Source organism: Theropithecus gelada, chromosome 12, assembly GCF_003255815.1.
Source record: "Theropithecus gelada isolate Dixy chromosome 12, Tgel_1.0, whole genome shotgun sequence".
In the NCBI taxonomy this organism is placed as follows: Eukaryota; Metazoa; Chordata; class Mammalia; order Primates; family Cercopithecidae; genus Theropithecus; species Theropithecus gelada.
The window spans coordinates 90,887,457-90,899,865 of NC_037680.1; the positions used below are offsets into that span (position 1 = coordinate 90,887,457).

General features: G+C 36.1%; 1 protein-coding gene and 1 pseudogene across 3 annotated transcripts in view; one reads left to right on the forward strand and one right to left on the reverse strand.

Moving 5' to 3' along the window:
• Positions 1-12,409, forward strand: part of SPAG16 (sperm associated antigen 16) — a 1,132,640-nt gene that overhangs the window by 989,498 nt on the left and 130,733 nt on the right. The window lies entirely within an intron of this gene.
• Positions 3,470-4,286, reverse strand: LOC112636538 (annotated as a pseudogene).

Below are 12,409 nucleotides of genomic sequence, written 5' to 3' on the forward strand. Positions count from 1 at the left end.
CTTTTGCGCATTAGTTGATTCAGTTTCTTCCTAGCATCGATGGTCTTTACGTGTTTTTCCAGTGGCTAGTTCCTATTGTTCCTTTCCATGTTTATTGCTTCCTTCAGGAGCTCTTGTAAGGCAGGCCTGGTGGTGACAAAATCTCTCAGCATTTGCTTCTCTGTAAAGGATTTTATTTCTCCTTTACTTATGAAGCTTAGTTGGCAGGATGTGAAATTCTGGGTTGAAAATTCTTTTTTTTTTTTTTAATTTATTTATTATTATTATACTTTAAGTTGTAGGGTACATGTGCATAACGTACAGGTTTGTTACATATGTATACTTGTGCCATGTTGGTGTGCTGCACCCATCAACTCGTCATTTACATCAGGTATTAAGAATGTTGAATATTGTCCCCCACTCTCTTCTGGCTTGTAGAGTTTCTGCCGAGAGATCTGCTGTTAGTCCAATGGACTTCCCTTTGTGGGTAGCCTGACCTTTCTCTTCGCTGCCCTTCACATGTTTTCCTTCATTTCAACCTCGGTTAATCTGACAATTATGTGTCTTGGGGTTGCTCTTCTCCAGGAGCATCTTTGTGGTGTTCTCTGTGTTTCCTGAATTTGATTGTTGACCTGCCTTGCTAGGTTGGGGAAGTTCTCCTGGGTAATATCCTGCAGAGTGTTTTCCAACTTGGTTCCATTCTCCCCGTCACTTTCAGGTACACTAATCAAACGTAGATTTGGTCTTTTCACATAGTCCCAGATTTCTTGGAGGCTCTGTTTCTTTTTACTTTTTTCCTCTAAACTTCTCTTCTCACTTTATTTCATTAATTTTATCTTCAATCACTCATATTCTTTCTTCTACTTGATCTTCAAAGTCATTCTTTGTCCAGCTTTTTTCCATTGCTGGTGAGGAGCTGCGATCCTTTGGAGAAGAAGAGGTGCTCTGATTTTTAGAATTTTCAGCTTGTCTGCTCTGGTTTCTCTCCGTCTCTGTGGTTTTATCTACCTTTAGTCTTTGATGTTAGTGACCTACAGATGGGATTTTGGTGTAGATGACCTTTATGTTGATGTTGCACTCTCCGGGTGAGGCGATGCCCCACCCTGCTTTGGCTTGCCCTTTGTGGGCTGCACCCACTGTCCAATCAGTCCCAATGAGATGAACCAGGTACCTCATTTGGAAATGCAGAAATCACCCGTCTTCTGCATCGATCACGCTGGGAGCTGCAGACAGGAGCTGTTCCTATTTGGTCATCTTGGAACCAGACCCCATCCTTTTTCAAGGTAGGAAAGATTATTGACCTTATTTTGTCTAGGTAGAGAAACTGTATCATACAATGGTATATTTGAGCTTCTGTGGGACTGATACAGTCCTTCTATAAAGAGCCTACATAAATGCCTTACGGATCTTCATATTTTCCTAAGAAGCACTATCTTTGAGAAAAAACTTATTTTCTGGTAAATAAAATGAGGAAATATTAGGGGCAAAGTTGAGAGCCTTCAACTTTCAATTATTCCCTTTAAAGCTTATATTTGATTTTGGATTATGCTACAGTGAATGCACACAAATCCCACTTTTCAAATGGAATAATTTATTTTCTTAATGTTTATGTTTCAACCTAAAAGAATTGTTTTTATACCTGCATTTGAACCTTCAGAAAACAAGATTCTCAGAATAATGAAAAACTACATTTTAACCTAAATGTGGAACTGTGATTACAGACATTACTGCAAGCAAGTGATTCAAACACCACTTTTCCTGTGTCATCTTTTAAACACCGCAGCAGATTTTTTATTTTGAACTTGTACTTGACTTCTGCTTCTATCTAAGTTAGAGGAACAGTAATTGGATGTACCCTCCTGCCTGAAACAATAACAAGCAACAACAAAAACAAACATAATGTCTGAAACAAGCTTTTTTTTTTTTTTTAGACGGAGTCTTGCTCTGTCTCCAGGTTGGAGTGCAGTGGCGCAATCTTGGCTGACTGCAACCTCTGCCTCCTGGGTTCAAACGATTCTCCTGCCTCAGCCTCCGGAGTAGCTGGGACTACAGGCGTGCACCACAATACCCAGCTAAGTTTTCTGGTTTTAGCAAAGACTGGGTTTCACCATGTTGAGAAAGATAGTCTCGATCTCTTGACCTTGTGATCCGCCCTCATCAACCTCCTGAGAAACAAGCATTTTTTTAAATTGCAAAACACTAGGCAATGAAGTACAAGTAACCCAGAGAGATGAAAAACAGAGCCCCACATTTGCATCACCTTCCTGCTTTGAGAGAATTTCTAAGCCACAACTCAAGAAAGGAGAGCTCAGATGGAAATTGGTGAACTCTATAAGGTAAGGAAATGAAAATGAGAGCACAGGGATAGCAAGGCTTTTGGAATTCACAGAATAGAGATCTGGAGAGATGAGAGATACACAAAGAACCCTAAATATTTGCATAAGATACTCCTCAAGTATTCATCAGAGTACTGATCAGGACATGCATGTGAGGAAACTGATTGACATTTGTAGTACATTCCATCCATCAGTAGCACAACACGTATTCATTTCAAGTATACATGAAACATTGACCAAGATATATACTAAGCCATAAAATAAGTCTTAGTGAATTTTAAAAGATTCAACTCATGCAATGTATTTCTCTAACCAAAACAGGATAGACTTAAAATTCAATCAATCAGTCCCCAAATATTTGAAAATCAAAAAACCCATGGATCAAAGAAGAAATAAAAAGAGAAATAAAAAAGTATTTTGAACTGAACGACAATGAAAATACAAACATATCAAAAACTAAGGAATGACGCTGAAGCAGTTCTTAGGAATTTACAGCACTATATGCTAACATTACTAAAGACAAAATTTCTCAAATTAATGACACCAACGATCACTTTAAGACACCAGAAGACATGAAAATTAACTCAACGTAGCAGAAAGGAAAGTATAAATACCAGGACAGAAATCATGGTCGAATAGAGATGATGTCAGTAATACAATGCTGTTTTAATATTTGAAATCAGACAGTGTAATTCACCATGCAAACTAAAAAACATGCAAAAAAATAAAGAAGACATAAATAAATAGAGAGCTATACTTGTTCATCAACAGAAGACTCAAAATGATTAAGATGTCAGTTCTCCCCAAACTTATCTATAGATTAAATACAATGCCAGTTCAAATCCTAGTAGGTCTTAATTGAAGAAATTTTCAAGCGGATTTTAAAACTCATATGGAAATTTAAAAATATAGAATCACTAAAACAACTTTGAGAAAGAACAAAGTTGGAGTAGTAACACTATCTGCTCTCAAGGTTTATTATGATGCTACAATAATCAAGACTGTATTGGATTGGCATAAAGAAATAACTTGGTCAAAGAAACAGAGTAGAGATTCCAGAAATAGATCCACATATGGGCAACTGTTGTTGGTTTTTTTTCTTTAAGTTTATCATCTTTCTGAAAAACCTTCATAGAAAACTGTTTGGTTTAACTCTAAGCAGCCCGCTCCTGAGCTGTGAGGAAGCTTGCCTTCTTTGAAGCTACCTGATCTTTCTTCCAGCAAGGGACATTTTGGGATGGTTCTACCTCTTTTTAACTTATTTATTGGGTGTCTTCTCATAGACTGGATTCTCTCATATAGCAGCAGGAGCTTTCTTATACATCTCCTCCATGTCTGGAGTTATGCTGTTCTTTATATATTGAGAGGATTGTTTCTTGTAAGCATCTTCATCTTCCTCCACTTAGTAGCACATGTAATCTGCAACATTCTGGCCTATAATGTGCTTCCGGTGTACTTCTGCATTAAATTCCCTGCTTTCAGAATCATAATCAGGGAATCGTTTGGTACTGTAAGGGATAGACAAACCTCCATTCACAGCTCCCTCAGGGCCCCAAAAACTTTACTGCCAGTAGTAGTTCTGGCAAGGCCTTTATCTCCAGTCACCACCACTTGGTCTTCATAGATCTTGTCCATACCAAACCTATTGAGAAGCCTGTGGTCCAGCAGCAGGCCAGTACAATATGCTGCAGCGTAATTTGTCAGGCCAACCTTCACACCATATTTTGACAGTCCATGTGCATATGCTATGTAGACTATCATATCCCCTTCTATACAGGCATAAGCAATCTGACAAATGATATCTGTTTGTTACACTACCATCCTGTATTTGGGTGTTTTCTATTTATTTTTATCCTGTATCAACAAGCGTTCCTGAGCATAGTAATCAGTTTTACCCTCCCGTTGTCTTCTAAATTTCACTTGGTGTCTCTTAAAGTAGGCCTTATTCTTAACAACTTTAACAAATCACATCCTGCAGATCTAATGCCCATGTCCACAGCTTGGCAGAGACTTCTAGGCCCAGCATCGCTAGGTGGGGAAAAGAGGGAGCAACTGATTTCTGATGAAGTTGATGACAGGGAAGAATGGGAACTCTCATACACTCCTGCTGGGAATGTAAAATGGCATGACTCCTATGTGTTTGGAAAACAGTTTGACAGTTTTTTAGAAAGTTTAATATATACCTATCATATGACTCAGCCATTATACTCCTAAGAGAAACAAAAACAGATGTCCATACAAAGACTTGTACCCAAATATTCATAGAATCTTTATATTCAATAGTCAAAAACTAGAAATAACTCAAATGACCATCATCCAAATTGTGGTATGTCCATACAATAAAATGTAACAAACTACTGATAAACACAGTGTGGATGAATCTAGAAATAATTATACTGAATTTCAAAAGCTAGTCGAAAAACAGTATATATGGTGTGATCCCATTTATATAGAACTCAAAAAAATACAAAGTAATCTATATAACTGAAAGCACAGTTCCTGTAGAGAGGCTTCCTGTAGAGAGGATTGCAGTGGGTTCTAATCTGTCATTATACATGAGAACAAAGAAACTTTCAGCGGTGATGGATATGTTTACTATCTTGATTGTGATAAAGGATTCAGAAGTGTATACATGTGTTAAAACATTGAATTGTACACTTTATATGTGTACATTTTATCACAGATCAATTATACTTTAACACTGTTAAAATATGAATAAAGCATGTCTTAAAACATTTAGAAATTCAAAATAGCATAAATTAAATATAAATTATAAATGATGTAGATTAAATCAATTATAATAAAATTGCTGAAAAAAGTGTTATCAGAAATAAAAGGAAAATGGTACCTTACTATGGTCACGATAAATCTAATCAGGAGGAATATTGTATAACACTGATAAACACTAGTGGATTTTGTTCCTGGTTCAAATCTGTCAATTCAGTATTTCCTAAGATTAATATTAATTTGTTGCATAAAACATTTGTGTTTAATCAATTGATAGACTGGTTATTTCTTCTAAATACAGAGGAAGCTTTATCTGGGAATTGCATGATTTCCTAGTGATTCTGACTACTATTCTAACAGGACACAATTTTGCAAATATATTCTTGATTTTGACTAAGAATTTAAAGAAATACCATTGTTAAAATTTTTAATTAATATTTTCTACCATCTTAGAATGAAAATTTTAGAGCAGAAAAGACCTCAGAAACCTTGTAATGTATCTCCTCAATACACAAATTGAGCTCAATTTAAATGGCTAACTTAGGATATGAGGAGTAATTGGCAACAAGTGCTGGAACCAGATTTCAAGTCTCATAATATCCAGTCCAAAACTGTGAGACACTATGTAGGTTTCTTCAACTTGACATATTATGTATGATAGCATAATGGATTTTCTAAATAGGTGGAAGAAGCCTTTACCTTGGACTGACAGATTTGCTGTGAAAAGACAAAAAGGATCACAGCAGGTTCAGATGAAACATTGACAGGAGCCTCCACCTAACTCCAATACTGACTCAGCATGAGATGTATAGATGACAGCAACCAATTCTCTAAAAAATTATATATGTAAGAAAAGATGCAGCCTAGCAAACACATAAAAGTATACAACTGTGATAATTATTAATAATTATTAATAATTGCAGGGCCTACCAGTCTTCTGTCAGTAAATTGATTGTACACAGGTTTACTGCCTGGGTAATTTGTTTATCTTGCCTGCATCAGTTATTTTGTTGAATTATTATTATAGTAACATGTGTGAACCAGTCTTCTAAAAGCGTAAAGACTTGGTCTCTTCTTGTTAATTTATGCTTTAGTCATGACAGCAGCAACAACCAGCGCAAAAATAATAGCAAATACTTATAGGGTGTTAAATATATGCCAGCCTCATATTAGCAGTGTATAACAATTCACATATTTGCACTCCTTTAAGTATTTTAGGTATTTCTAAATACATATATGTTAACTCCTTTAATTGCCACAAAGCCTATAAGTTTGATGCTATTTTTACCCCTAATTTACAGATGTGGAAACAGAAAGATACATTAAGTTGTGGAGCAAGAAACACCCTGGAGATAATACTCTAAACCACTTTTTTAAAGTGTAGAATTAGCTTTACAAAAAATAGAAAATAAAAAGCTTGCCACTTTAGCCAAAATTTAGAAGAAGGATTGTATTCCAAACTAATGCTTTCTGCTGATATTGGCAGAATTTCTGCTGCTCTAATAGTTTCTGCTTAATGAGCAAATTGCTTTAAGTACACATATAACACTGTGGCATTAAGGATAAGATATTCAGCCAATTCCTTTCTCATCTGTGATAGTTCCAGCTCTGCTTATTTCTACAATAGCGCTTTGAATTTAACCTTTAGAAAAACACAAGAAATTAACATTATAAACTTCTTTAAATTATCAATGAATAAAGGGGGCAACAAAATCAGTAATTTATTAAATAAAACACAATGAAGCATTCAGGAAGATGTCATGAAAATGCTAATTAATAATCAAAACTTATCCTATTAATCTGAAAGCTTTTCAGTTAGGAGACTTCCAGATAACATTTAAAAATAAGCACTGTACATTCTTAAGTAGAGATTTCATGACTAGGTCATATCCTTATTTTGGGGTGTAAGGAAATACCCTGCAGTAAATATCCTCTGAAAGAGACTGCTTTATGAGAAAAAACACAAAGGTTATCTTCTAGGTCACTAACAAGGGCTGATTATTTCATGTCATGTCATATTGCTCTTTTTCCTCTTTGTCTTGATAAATTGTATCAGTTCTCCAAAGCCCAGCTTATCTCATCCCTTTAATCTTCTTTGGTTTGATTTCTTTGTTCTTCGACTTTCCAGAACACTGAGGTCTATACATAGAATCTAGCACTAAGTTTTTTTTTTTTTTTTTTTTGAGACGGAGTCTTGCTCTGTCGCCCAGGCTGGAGTGCAGTGGCCGGATCTCAGCTCACTGCAAGCTCCGCCTCCCGGGTTTGTGCCATTCTCCTGCCTCAGCCTCCTGAGTAGCTGGGACTACAGGCGCCCGCCACCTCGCCCGGCTATTTTTTTGTTTTTTTTTTTTTAGTAGAGACGGGGTTTCACTAAGTTTTATAATATTTCTCCTTTTGGTTATTGATTCTAACTACTTAGCTGAGCATTAAATATTGTAATATACACCCTGCTGGTGGTGCATCTGTCTCACGTTTCTCTGTCAAGCACCTATCAAAAAACCACAGGTAGGAGACTCTCAGGAGCGCTCTGCTCCTTTTGTCCACTGAAAACAAAAAGTGTATATTCCTTTGGAGGTCTTTGCATATGTAGAAAGCTAAAAGTCCAGCTAAATATTATTTAAGTTGAAAATGATTGATGCCTTCTTTGGGTAAGAAAGTCTTTTAGTTTTTCCAGTCTAGTCAAACTTCATTACCAAATTATCTTGTATCCAATAAACTCATTTTTAAGGTTGAATAATATTCTACTGTGTGTGTGTGTGTGTGCGCGCGCATGTGTATTTGTGTGTAACCCTGTTTTCTTTATCCATTCATCCACTGATGGACACTTAGGTTGATTTCATGTCTTGGCTATGATGACTAGTACTGCAATAAACATGGGAGTACAAATGTCTGTTTAATATACCGATTTCCTTTCTTTGGATATATCCCCAAAAGTGAGATTGTTGGCTCTATTATAGATCTATTTTTAATTTTTTGAGGAACCTCCATACTGTTTTCCATAATGGCTATACCAATTTACTCTCCCACCAACCGTGTACAAAGATTCTCTTTCCTCATATTCTTGCCAATATGCATCTTTTATCTTTCTGATTACAGACAATTTAACAGGTGGTAGATATCTCATTGTGGTTTTCAATTGCATTTCCCTGATGATTGGTGAGGACAGCACCTTTTCACTTACCTGTTGGCCATTTGTATGCCTTCCTTGGAAAAATACCTACTCAGGTCTGTTGCTCATTGTTTAATCAGATTATGTGAGGTTTTTATTTCAACTGTTGAGTTGTAACAGTTTCTTATATACTTTGGATATTAAGCCCTTATCAGATATATGGCTTACAAACATTTTTTCCCAATCCATAAGTTTCTGTTTCATTCTGTTTATTGTTTCATTTGCCGTTCAAATGAAAAACTACCAAAACCTACTAAACTACTAAACTACTTAACTATTAAAACTGCTAGCCGGGCGTGGTGGCTCATGCCTATAATCCTAGCACTTTGGGAGTCCGAGGCAGATGAATCACGAGGAGTTCAAGACCAGCCTGGCCAATATGGTGAAACCCCATCTCTACTAAAAATACGAAAAATTAGCTGGGTGCTGTGGTGGGCACCTGTAACTCCAGCTACTCAGGAGGCTGAGGCAGGAGAACCGCTTGACCCGGGAGGCAGAGGTTGCAGTGAGCCGAGATCGCACCACTGCACTCTAGCACTGGAGACAACGCAAGACTCCATCTCAAAAAATAAAAATAATAAATAAATAATAATAATAAACTGCTAAAAAGCAGATGCTTTTTAGTTTGATGGAATCCCACTTTCCTAGTTTTGCTTTTGATGCCTGTGCTTTCAGTGTCATAGCCAAAATGTCATTGTCTAGACCAATGTTAATAAGCTTTTTCCCTTTCTTCTAGTAGTTTTATGATTTTGGAAATATGTGTAGGTCTTATTCCATTGAGTTAATTTTTGTATATCACTTGACATTATGCAAAGTGAAGTAAGCCAGACACAGAAAGATAAATACTACATTATTTATTCAACCTAAAATAGTTGAACTCAAGCAGCAGAGAGTAGAATGGTGGTTGCTGGGGTGTGGTGAAGGGAGTAAGGGAGAGATGTTGGTCTGGGGATACAAAGTTTCAGTTATGCAAGATGAATAGGCTCTGGAGATCTAATGTACAACAATGTGACTATAGTTAACAGTACTGTATTGTGTACTTGAAATTTGCTAAGCTCTTAAGTGTTCTTACCACACACACACACACACACACACACAGAATCTTCAGGGATCCCAAAAAGTTTCTATGAATACTTATCTAATTTATTTCACGAAAATCCATGTAAACCGCCAATAATACTATAAACGACTAAATAGTGTATATAAAAAGATAATAATAACAGAGTCTGGGTGTGGTGGCTCACACCTATAGTCCCAGCACTTTGTGAGGCCAAGGCGGGCGTATCACTTGAAGACAGGATTTGGAGAGCAGCCTGGCCAACCTGCCAAAATCCTGTCTCTACTAAAAATAGAAACATTAGCTGGTTGTGGTGGTACATGACTATAATCCCATCTACTTGGGTGGCTGAGGCACAAGAATTGCTTGAACTCAGGAGGCAGAGGTTCCAGTAAGTCAAGATCCCACCACCGCACTCCAGCCTGGGTGACAGAGTGAGACTGTGTCTCAAAAATAAATAAATAAATAAATATAAATAAAATAAAAAAATAAGAGTGATAACTTGTTCTTATATTCCCTGGCTGCATTAGAATCACTAAAAATGATCGACTTGACCTATGAAATTATTAATGCTACCCATTATGGACTAATGATGGATCACTTTCATCAGTCTCATCTTCCTTGTTTCTTAATTTGAATTTTGACTGCCATGAAAGACTGTTTTCTGATGATTTTAAATTTACTGAATTAACTATGAATTAAGACCAAAAATATATATTTGGAGATTAATAAAGTTCTTCAGAAAAGGTGTTTTATTTACATATTTATTTTGGTATAAGATTCCCTACATCTTATAATTACACCATCAAAAACACAAAGTTAACTTACCTTTCCTCCTTGCATATTTAGCAGTGCCAGAATCATGCATGGCCGGTTACTTTCTGAACCATTTCCTACTGATTATATCCACTGAAATGTTGACATTGAATGATTGCTGAACTCTATCTGTACGAGCACTGAAAGTATTTGAAAGTAGAAATTACTCTTCAAATTTCATTTCTTTTATCTTTCCTGTTATAAGAACTTATCAGTGATTTCTTTCTGTATCCCATTATAGAAATGGCATCATGAAATAAAATATAAGCCGGCAGTTCACAGATTTATTACTGTATTTGATATATTCACATTTTAAAGAGTGGTGCTCTGTAGTTAAATGAATCCAAAGAGATTAAATCTCTTTAAAAGGAATCCTCTAAGAGTGGAATTTTCTTGCCAATGCCGCTTGATCAGACCGTAATTGGGTGTGGGCTTTCAGAAATTGCAACACTTTTCATCTGCTCATCTATTTGAAGCAGAATTATTTTTTTTGAGTTTCAATATCTTAAAATATTGATTTTTCTGTCTAATCATTACAATTGAATGTATTCATATTAGTTGATTTCTATGAAAGTATCAATATCAATAGAAAATTACATCTTAGAAATGGATTTGACTCATGTACTTGAAAAATCAGTGTGTGAGGAAATTTAGAAGTCTAGTTTTCATTAATCTTAGCATAAAGTGTTTTATTGAAACAAAATACTTCATGTATTTGTATTTTAGTATTTGTTACATATGTAGAATAGGTAATGACCAAGTCAGGTGATTTTGGGTATCCATCACCTTAAGTATTTATCATTTCTATGTGTTAGTAACATTTCAAGTCCTCTCTTCTAACTACTTTGAAATATACAATACATTTGTTGCTCACTATAATCACCCGACTGTGCTTTTGAATATTGGGGGTTATTTCTTCTATTTAACTGTATGCCTGTACCCACTAATCAACCTCCATTTACTCTCCAGTCCCACCCTTCCCAGCCTCTGGCATCTACAATTCTATTCTCTGTCTCCATGAGATCAACTTTTTTAGCTCCCACGTATGAATGAAAACATATGGTATCTGTTGTGCTGTGTCTGGCTTATCTCACCTAATGTAACAACTTACAGTTCCATCCATGTTGCTGCAAATGCCCTAATTTTATTATTTTTATGACCAAATAGTATTCTTTTGTATATATATTCTGCATTTTTAAAAACCCACTTATACATTAATGGACAATTAGGTTGATTCCATATCTTTGCTATTGTGAATAGTGCTGCAAAGACATGCAAGTGTAGGTAGGTATCCCTTTGATACACATTTTTCTTTCTCTTTGGATAAATACCCAGTAGTGGGATTGCTGAATCTTATGGTAGTATTATTTTTGATTTTTTGAGAAATCTCCATTCTGTCTTCCATAGTAGTTATACTAATTTACATTCCCACCAACAGTGTATGACTTCCCTTTTCCTAACATCCTCATCAGCATCTATTGATTTTTTTGTCTTTTTAGTAAGAGCCATTCTAACTGGGGTAAAGTAATATCTCATTGTGGTTTTAATTTTCATTTCCCTGCTGGTTAGCAAGACTAAGTATCTTGTCATATACCACTTGATCATTTCTTTTTGAGAAATGTCTATAGTCCTTTGCCCACTTTTTTTTTTTTTTTTTTTTTTTTTTTTTTTTAAGACATTGTCTTGCTCTGTCACCCAGGCTGGAGTGCAGTGGTGCGATCTTGGCCCACTACAAGCTCCGCCTCCCGGGTTTACACCATTCTCCTTCCTCAACCTCCCGAGTAGCTGGGACTACAGGAGCCCGCCACCACGCCCAGCTAATTTTAGAGACGGGGTTTCACTGTGTTAGTCAGGATGGTCTCAATCTCCTGACCTCGTGATCCACCCGCGTCAGCCTCTCAAAGTTCTGGGATTACAGGCGTGAGCCACTGTGCCTGGCTCTTTGCTCACTTTTTAGTAGGATTTTTTTTTAAATTGTTGAGTTGTTTGAGTTTATTGTATATTTCGGATACTAGTCTCTTGTTGCATGAATAGTTGGCAAATATTTTCTCCCATTCAACAGGTTGTCTCTTCACTCAACAGATTGTTTCCTTGCTATGTAGCTTTTTACTTTAATAGTCACATTTGTCTATTTTTGTTATAGTTCTCTGTGCTTTTGGGGTCTTAGCCATGAAATGTTTGTTAAGATTGATGTCTTGAAGTGCATTTTCTATGTTCTTTTCTAGTATTTTTACAGTTTCAGGTTTAATGTTTAAGTCTTTCATGGATCTTGAGTTGGTTTTTCCAGATGAAGAGAGGGAGTAGTCCAGATTCATTATTTTACAT